This window comes from Leucoraja erinacea, unplaced genomic scaffold (genome assembly GCF_028641065.1).
Source record: "Leucoraja erinacea ecotype New England unplaced genomic scaffold, Leri_hhj_1 Leri_338S, whole genome shotgun sequence".
In the NCBI taxonomy this organism is placed as follows: Eukaryota; Metazoa; Chordata; class Chondrichthyes; order Rajiformes; family Rajidae; genus Leucoraja; species Leucoraja erinaceus.
Genome location: NW_026576239.1, coordinates 97,331 through 105,636, shown reverse-complemented (window position 1 = coordinate 105,636; position 8,306 = coordinate 97,331). Strand labels below are relative to the sequence as shown.

The window sequence follows — 8,306 nt, the reverse complement described above, 5'->3', positions numbered from 1 at the left end:
TGTCCCCCACCCGTGCCACTCATGTGGCCCCCTGGCGTGGGATACCTTCCCTTAATTTAATTTGAGGGGCGTCTCCACCATACCGTGCCCCCCATGTCCAGCAGCGGAAGGACCCTAGACTGTGGCCCTCCCCCACCGAGCCTTGGCGTTGGCTGCACCAAGCTTCAGCGAGTCCCTTAGCACGTACTCCTGCAGTCTGCAGTGGGCCAGTCGGCAACATTCCCTGACGGACATCTCGCTCTGCTGGGTGGTGAGCAACGCTCGGGCAGACCAAAGAGCGTCTTTGACCGAGTTGATGACCCTCCAGCAGCACTCGATGTCAGTCTCTGAATGTGTCCCTGGGAACAGTCCGTAAATCACAGAGTCCTCTGTGACGGAGCTGTTCGGGATAAATCGTTCCAGGGACCCTTGCATACCTCTCCAGACTCTTTTTGCAAACCCACACTCTGCAAAGAGGTGGGCAACCGTCTCCTCTCCACCGCAACCGTCCCGGGGGCAGCGTGAGCTGGTGGTGAGGTTCCGACGGTGCAGGAAGGATCTAACTGGGAGGGCTCCCCTCACCGCCAGCCAAGCCAGGTCTTGGTGCTTGTTGGTGAGTTCTGGCGATGAGGCATTTTGCCAGACAAGCTGGGCAGTCTGCTCTGGGAACCACGCCACCGGATCCATCGAGTCCTTTCCCTGCAGTGCCTGCAGGACATTCCGTGCTGACCACTGCCCGATGGACTTGTGGTCAAAGGTGTTGGTCCGGAAGAAGCTTTCCACAGACGACAGATGGGGCGGCAATGTCCAGCTGACTGGCACATTGCGTGGCATCTGCGCCAGGCCCATCCTTCGCAACACCGGGGACAGGTAGAACCTCAGCAGGTAGTGACACTTAGTGCCCACGTGCCTTGGCTCTACACTCCGCCTGATGCAGCCACACACAAAGGTGGCCATCAGGGTGAGGGCGACGTTGGGCACGCTTTTACCCCCGTTGTCTGCCGACTTGTACATTGTGACCCGTCGCACCCGGTCCATCCTCGACCCCCAGATGAACTGGAAGACGGCCCGGGTGATCCCCGTGGCGTAGGAGGGAGGGACAGGCCACACTTGTGCCAAGTACAGCAACCCCGAGAGCACCTCACACCTGATGACCAATTTTTTTCCGGTTATGGAGAGGGAGCGTTGCCTCCACAGCTCCAGCTTCCTCCCCACCTTGGCTATCCGCTCCAGCCAATTCTTGTTACTCGCCTCAGCCCCCCCGAACCAGATCCCCAGCACCTTCAAGAAGTCAGGCTTGATGGTGAAGGGGATGGAAGATCGGTCGGGCCAGTTGCCAAAGAGCATGGCCTCGCTCTTCCTGCGGTTCACCCTGGCTCCCGTGGCCGACTCAAACTGGTCGCAGATGCTGATCAATCTGCGGACCGACCTTGGATCCGAGCAGAAGACGGCGACATCGTCCATGTACAGGGAGGTCTTTACTTGAATGCCTCCACTGCCTGGCAATGTCACTCCTCTTATGCTCGCATCCTTCCTGATGGACTCGGCAAAAGGTTCAAATACAGCAGACAAACAAGACAGGAGAGAGAGGGCAACCCTGCCTGACTCCAGACCTTACAGGGAAACTGTCTGATTCCCACCCATTGATTTGGACTGCACTACTGATATTGGTGTAGAGCAGTTTGATCCAATTTCGGATTCCCTCCCCAAACCCCATTTTAGAGAGCACGTCCCTCATGTACGTGTGCGATATCCTGTCGAAGGCCTTCTCCTGGTCCAAACTGACTAGGCAGGCATCCACCCGTCTGTCCTGCACGTAGGCAATGGTATCTCTCAGCAGCGCTAGGCTGTCTGAGATTTTCCTGCCAGGTACAGCACAGGTTTGGTCCGGGTGGATTACCCGTCCCAGAGCAGACTTGACCCGGTTGGCGATGGCCTTAGACAGGATCTTGTAATCTACATTCAACAATGTTATGGGTCTCCAATTCTTTATATCCTTCCTCTCCCCCTTCTGCTTGTAGATTAGGGTAATGCTGCCTTTCCTCATGGAGTCTGACATGCTGCCTGCTAGAAGCATGTCGTTGTACACTTCCAGCAGGTCCGGGCCCACCCAGTCCCACAGAGCCGAGTACAACTCAGCCGGTAAGCCATCGCTTCCGGGAGTTTTACTCGAGTCAAAGGAGCGGATGGAGCCAGTCAGCTCCTCTAGGGTCAGTGGTTGGTCCAGACTCTCCCGCTTGCTGTCCTCCAAGACCTCCGTGATAGAGGACAGGAAGTTCTGGGGGGCGGTGCTGTCTGTGGCCTTTCTGTCATACAATTCCGTGTAAAAGGATTTGCAGACCCTCAGCATGTCTGTCTGCGAGGATGCTACCGAGCCGTCCTCCTCCCTAAGGCTGTTGATCACAGAGCTCCCCCTGTGAACCTTATGGAAGAAGAAACGTGAGCACGTCTCATCCTGCTCCACATGGCGGACCCTAGATCGGAAGATGATCTTGGAGGATTCAGAGGTAAAGAGCCGAGCTTGCCGGTCCTTCACCTCTCTAAGTTCCTCCCTCACATCCACCCCCCTCGACTGCAGAAGGAGCAGTTGTTGCAAATCTGTCTGGAGTTGACACAATTCCCTCTGACTCTGTCTTGCTTTCTGAACCCCTTTGGCTATGAAGAACCTCTTAATGTTCTCCTTGGTTGCTTCCCACCAGAGTGTCGGGGAGTCAAAGAGGGGCCTCACCGTTCTCCAACATGCGTAGTCCCTCTTTAGCTCCTCAACGTTCTCTGGGGTCAACAGCTTCACGTTTAACTTCCATGTCCCTCTGCCTGCCTTCCGGTCCTCCTGTAGGTGACAGGAAGCCTGAAGGAGGCAGTGGTCAGAGAAGAACACCGGCGTGAGGTCGGTGTGTCTCACCGTGACGGCCTTCGTGGTGAAGACGAAGTCTATCCGGGATCGGGCTGAACCGTCCGATCTCGACCAGGTGAACCGCGGCTGTGACCCGCCTGCAGGGTCGCTGAAGGCGTCGTGCAGCTTTGCGTCTTTTTACCGTTTCCATCAGGAACTTGGACGTGATGTCCAGTCTGTTGTCGGCACTGCCGGATCGTCCAGCCGCATCAATGATGCAGTTGAAGTCACCGGCCAGAACGAGCTGCCGGGACGTGGCCAACAGCACTGGGAGCTGCTGGAGAACGGCCAGCCGCTCGCTCCGCACGGGTGGGGCATACACATTTATCAGCCGGAGCGGAGAACCACGGTACATAACATCCACCACGAGGAGACGCCCCGCAACCACCTCCCTGACCTCAGTGATGGCGAAGTTCCCTCCCCGCAGCAAGATCCCCAGGCCGGAAGCACGACAGTCATTGCCCCCCGACCACACCGACAGTCCGTGGGGCCACCATCGCGACCACCTCCGATAGCAGCGGAGGTGTGGCAACCCGCACTCTTGCAGAAAAGTCACATCTGCCTTGACCTTGGCCAGGTACTGTAAGGCATTAACACATCGCGCAGTGCTCTTCACACTGCGCACGTTTAAGGATGCCAGTTTCAGCTCCATTAGAGTCACTGACCACTTTCCTGTTTCCTCATGCCCACCGCTTCAGCGAATTGGCGCATCTGTCCTGGGCTCAGGTACCCGCCCTCCTCAACGAGTTGGGTTTCCTGTGTCGTAACCAGAGGTGTCGTTGGGGGGGGGCTGCTCGTTTTACCCCCTTCTGGGTGCGCCGCTTCCCCCGTCTCTCGTGGCTGGGGCACGGTGACTAACTTACTGCTCCCGGTTGCCCGGAGCTGGGGCCCATTGGCCGCTGCACTGCTCCCGGTTGCCCGGAGCTGGGGCCCATCGGCCGCTACAAAGCTCCCGGTTGCCCGGAGCTGGGGCCCATTGGCCTCTACAATGCTCCCGGTTTCCCGGAGCTGGGGCCCAACGGCCACTGCACTGCTCCCGTTGCCCTGGAGCTGGGGCCCATTGGCCTCTACAATGCTCCCGGTTTCCCGGGGCTGGGGCCCAACGGCCACTGCACTGCTCCCGATGCCCTGGAGCTTGGCCCCACCGACTGCTGCGATGATCCCGGTCTCCAGGGGCTGGGGCCCAACGGCTGCTGTACTGCTCCCGATGTCCTGGGGCTGGAGCCCCTCGACCGCTGCTCTGCTCCCGATGTCCTGGGGCTGGTGCCCCTCGACCGCTGCTCTGCTCTCGATCTCCTGGTGCAGGTGAACAATCGGCATGGACCTTCTCCTTTCCTCCCCGGTTTTCTTCTTGTGGGGTTTCCCGGTTGCCTCATCCTCCGACGAGGAGAGGTTGCTGCCTTCCGTCAGGGAGAGAGACCGTTTTTTGGGGGTTTTTTTGCGCTTGCCAACCCCTTCTGGCCTCTGCTCCTTGTGACCCTTCTGGTGTTTTCCATGCCTCACCATCGTCCAATTCTGCTCTCCTCCCTCCTCCTCCTCCATTGACTCTCCCTCCTGGGCTTGGTGCTGGTGTTCTTCTGGCACTTGAGGGCTCGAGGTGGTTGGGCTGTCCTCATCCCTATTTCCCCTTTCTGCTGGGGGCTTGGCAGTGGTAGTGGGTGTCTCACCTGCCCTGGGGGTGCTGGAAACCGCCCCTCTTGTTGCCTGTGCGTATGAGCAGGCTCTTTTTGGGCAGGCCCTGTAAAGGTGGCCTCCCTCCCCACACAGGTTGCAGTTCTTGCTGGCCTGGCAGTCTTTGGTCTCGTGGCCCTCCGTTTTACAGTTTTTGCAGACCACTGCAGTGCATTGGGCCACCACATGCCCAGGTTTGTTACATTTTCTGCATAGTCTGGGCTGCCCCACGTAACTCAGGTAGCCTCTGTTCCCTCCAATTGCGAAAACCGAGGGAGGGTGGAGGAGAGCTCCTTCCTTGTCCATCCTCAGCTTTACTTTGACCTGCCTCTTGCTTGTCCAAATCCCATGCAGGTCCTTTACGTCCACGCAGTTCCCTGCTCCGTCGACGTAGCGAGCAAGGAAGGTGAGGACATCCACTACGGGCACATGTGGGTTGAACATGTGCACCGTGATCGTCCTTTCTTTTTGGTTTGGGAGGGTGAAGAGCGGCTGTACCTTTAGTAAGGACATCGGAGCTTCGTTCCCCTTCTCCTGCAGATCTTTCATAAACTTTTGCCATCCCGTCGGAAGTACAAAGGTGACATCGAAATATCCATTACCCGGGAAGTCCTGGAGGCAGTAGATATCCCTGGGCTCAAACTTGCAGGTCTCCAGCAAGACCTTCTTTACAAACGTGTCTCGGCGGCTGAAGGGCATGCCCTCGCTGAGGTCCTTCACGCTAATCCTCAGGGTATTGCGGATACCCTGTCCTCTCGCTCCAATTGCAGCTGCCATTGCTACGATTTTTACACCGCAATCTGCAGCTCTTGTCCGTAATGGATCGCCAGGACTGCTCTTAGAAGAACAGATGCTCTCTTTTACTACAAAACTGATAAGAACTGATACTACACTTGATCTTAGCCAAAGAATCAACAGAATTATGAAACAAACAGAATTATGAATCTAACCCTATAATCACGCACAAAAAGTCCCCCCCTGTCAATCACCCTGCGAGTCGGGTCGGTTCCGGTTACTACAAAATCAACTCAAACACTGTTTGTGAGCCATTTAAAAAGAAATGATTTAAAAAACATTAAAAAAGACAATTACCAGAATCAAATTTTATTCTTGACAAGAAGTTTGAACTGACAGATTTATGAATCTGACCCACACAAACTGTTGCCCCGCAACATTGATTACAGTGCGAGTCGGGTCGGGTTAGGTAGGCTCAGGTTGCTAAAATGGGCGTGGAAAATGCCCATGATCCCCTCCATAGCGTACTACACGTCAGTCCATTGCATTTAGCTCTGCTATAGGATCTTTGCTTCCCACCTTGGAGATTTGTGTGCATAAAAGCATATTATTCTGTTTTTAGTTTTATAATCAGGGGAGAGCGCGAACGCAGTCCCCCACTACCACAAATAGGCAACGTTTGCAGTCGAGTATCCCGCATTTGGGGACATCGCAGGCGTCAGCACACCCGAAGTGCAATGGGATAGGGTCGTCCTGGAGAACCAGGGGAGCTGAGGAAGGGGAGGAGACAAAGGACTAACAGAATTGGGAGAATTCTGTAATGGACCCATTTGTAGACTCCCCAAACGGAATATGAGGTGCTGTTTCCTACACTTTTTTTTAAACTGCTTCGCTTGCCATTGGAGGAGACACCAGGACAGTAAGAGGTCGGAGGCAGAAAGTGGGAGGGGACAGTTGAAGTGCTGAGCCACAACAGAGGTCACCTTATTCTTGCGGACCGAGCGGAGGTTTCGGCGAAACGATCGCCCAACCTCCGCTTGGTCTCACCTCTATAGATCTGCTGCATCTAGAGCAGCGGACGCAATAGATGAGGTTGGACAATTGATGCAGGTCAACTGAGTCGCACCTGGAACGACTGCAGTGGGTCCTTGAAACAGTCGAGGGGGGAGGCAAAGGGACAAGTTGTATGTTTCTCCTGCGGCCGTAAGGGAAAGTTTGCTGGGGAGGGGGTGGACCGAGAGGGAAGGGAAGAATTGACAAGGAGTTCTGGAGGGAGCTTGTCCTTTTCAATAACGGGGGGAGATGGGAAGATGTGGAGAGTAGTGGCATAAATCGTTGGAGGTGCGCAACTGACTGAGATTATTTTTTGCAAACGGCTCTTGGGGTGAAAGGTGAGGACTAGGGGCTCCCCCTTGTTGCGATGCGGGGATGCCGGAGAGAGAGCAGCGCAGTGTCCCGGTGACCAGAGACCCTGGTGCGAGCCTCCATTGGATTCTGCTCCCAGTTTTAAGTCCAGGGAAGCAGCGCGAACGGCATGTCTTTGGGTCGATACCACGCGATTTTTGCAGTCGAGTATGGGCCAAATTTGGGAACATCGCAGGAGCACACCCGAAGTGCAATGCTCATAGCCTCGTCCTGGGAGAACCTCCTTTTTGATCAAGGTGTCTCCCCTGCCAGGTAAGTATGCTAGAAACTCGTCGCTCACACACTCCCAACCACTGCCACTACACCTTAATGTCATGGCGAGGTACAATTTGATTATCTTTTTTATTGTTTTATTATTACAGCCTGTCTAGACGACGAGCGATTTCCATATATTTCATTTTGTCCTTCATGTGTTTGCATACTTTCATGCTTATTTTTCGCTCTTCTTATTTGCATATTTTCCTTAAAAGGAAGCAGCGCTTGCCGAGCGCTAACCTGTAATTACTAGACCTCGCCGCTGGGTGTCAGGTTGCTACAGACAGCTTTTCATTCACCAACGTGGCTGCGATTCTGTGACCCTGTGTCTGTGACAATCACCAACCTGATTGAGATTCTTGAAGAGGTGACCAAGGGGACTGATGAAGGCAGATTAGTTTAGAGATACAGCGTGGAAACAGGTCCCTCGGCCCACTGAGAACGCGCCGAACAATGATCACCACTGTACATGAGCCCTATCCTACACACTATCCTACACACTATCCTACACACTATCCTACACACTATCCTACACACTATCCTACACACTATCCTACACACTATCCTACACACTATCCTACACACTATCCTACACACTATCCTACACACTATCCTACACACTATCCTACACACTATCCTACACACTATCCTACACACTATCCTACACACTATCCTACACACTATCCTACACACTATCCTACACACTATCCTACACACTATCCTACACACCTACACACTATCCTACACACTATCCTACACACTATTCTACACACTATCCTACTATCCTACACATTATCCTACACACTATCCTACACACTCCAGCAAGACCTTCTTTACAAACGTGTCTCGGCTGAAGGGCATGCCCTCGCTGAGGTCCTTCACGCTAATCCTCAGGGTATTGCGGATACCCTGTCCTCTCGCTCCAATTGCAGCTGCCATTGCTACGATTTTTTCACCGCAATCTGCAGCTCTTGTCCGTAATGGATCGCCAGGACTGCTCTTAGAAGAACAGATGCTCTCTTTTACTACAAAACTGATAAGAACAGATACTACACTTGATCTTAGCCAAAAGGCCGAGAAGCCTTGGTGATCACAGTCTCTCCCCTGCCAGGTGAAGAGCCACTCCTGAGGTCCTCGATCTCTTCCTTCCGTGATCTTCCACTCAAATAGGTCCCACACTTCGACAGTTGATCCCCTCCAAGGCCATCGAGAACTCATAAGAGGTCCTCCACAAACCCAGCAGTCCTTAACATCCAGCGTCTGAGCAATCCTGGTAGCCAGGTCCACGAAGAGATTCCCTCCCAATTCAGGAATTTCTATCTGCTTCTGTATCTCTTCGTACAAGGAT

At 54.2% G+C, this 8,306-nt stretch overlaps 2 pseudogenes; both read right to left on the bottom strand.

Annotated features, from left to right (window-relative positions):
- Positions 1-6,833: 6,833 nt before the first annotated feature.
- LOC129693540 (U1 spliceosomal RNA) lies at positions 6,834-6,963 on the bottom strand (annotated as a pseudogene).
- A 950-nt stretch (positions 6,964-7,913) lies between these two features.
- Positions 7,914-8,043, bottom strand: LOC129693541 (U2 spliceosomal RNA; annotated as a pseudogene).
- Between the last annotated feature and the right edge of the window lie 263 nt (positions 8,044-8,306).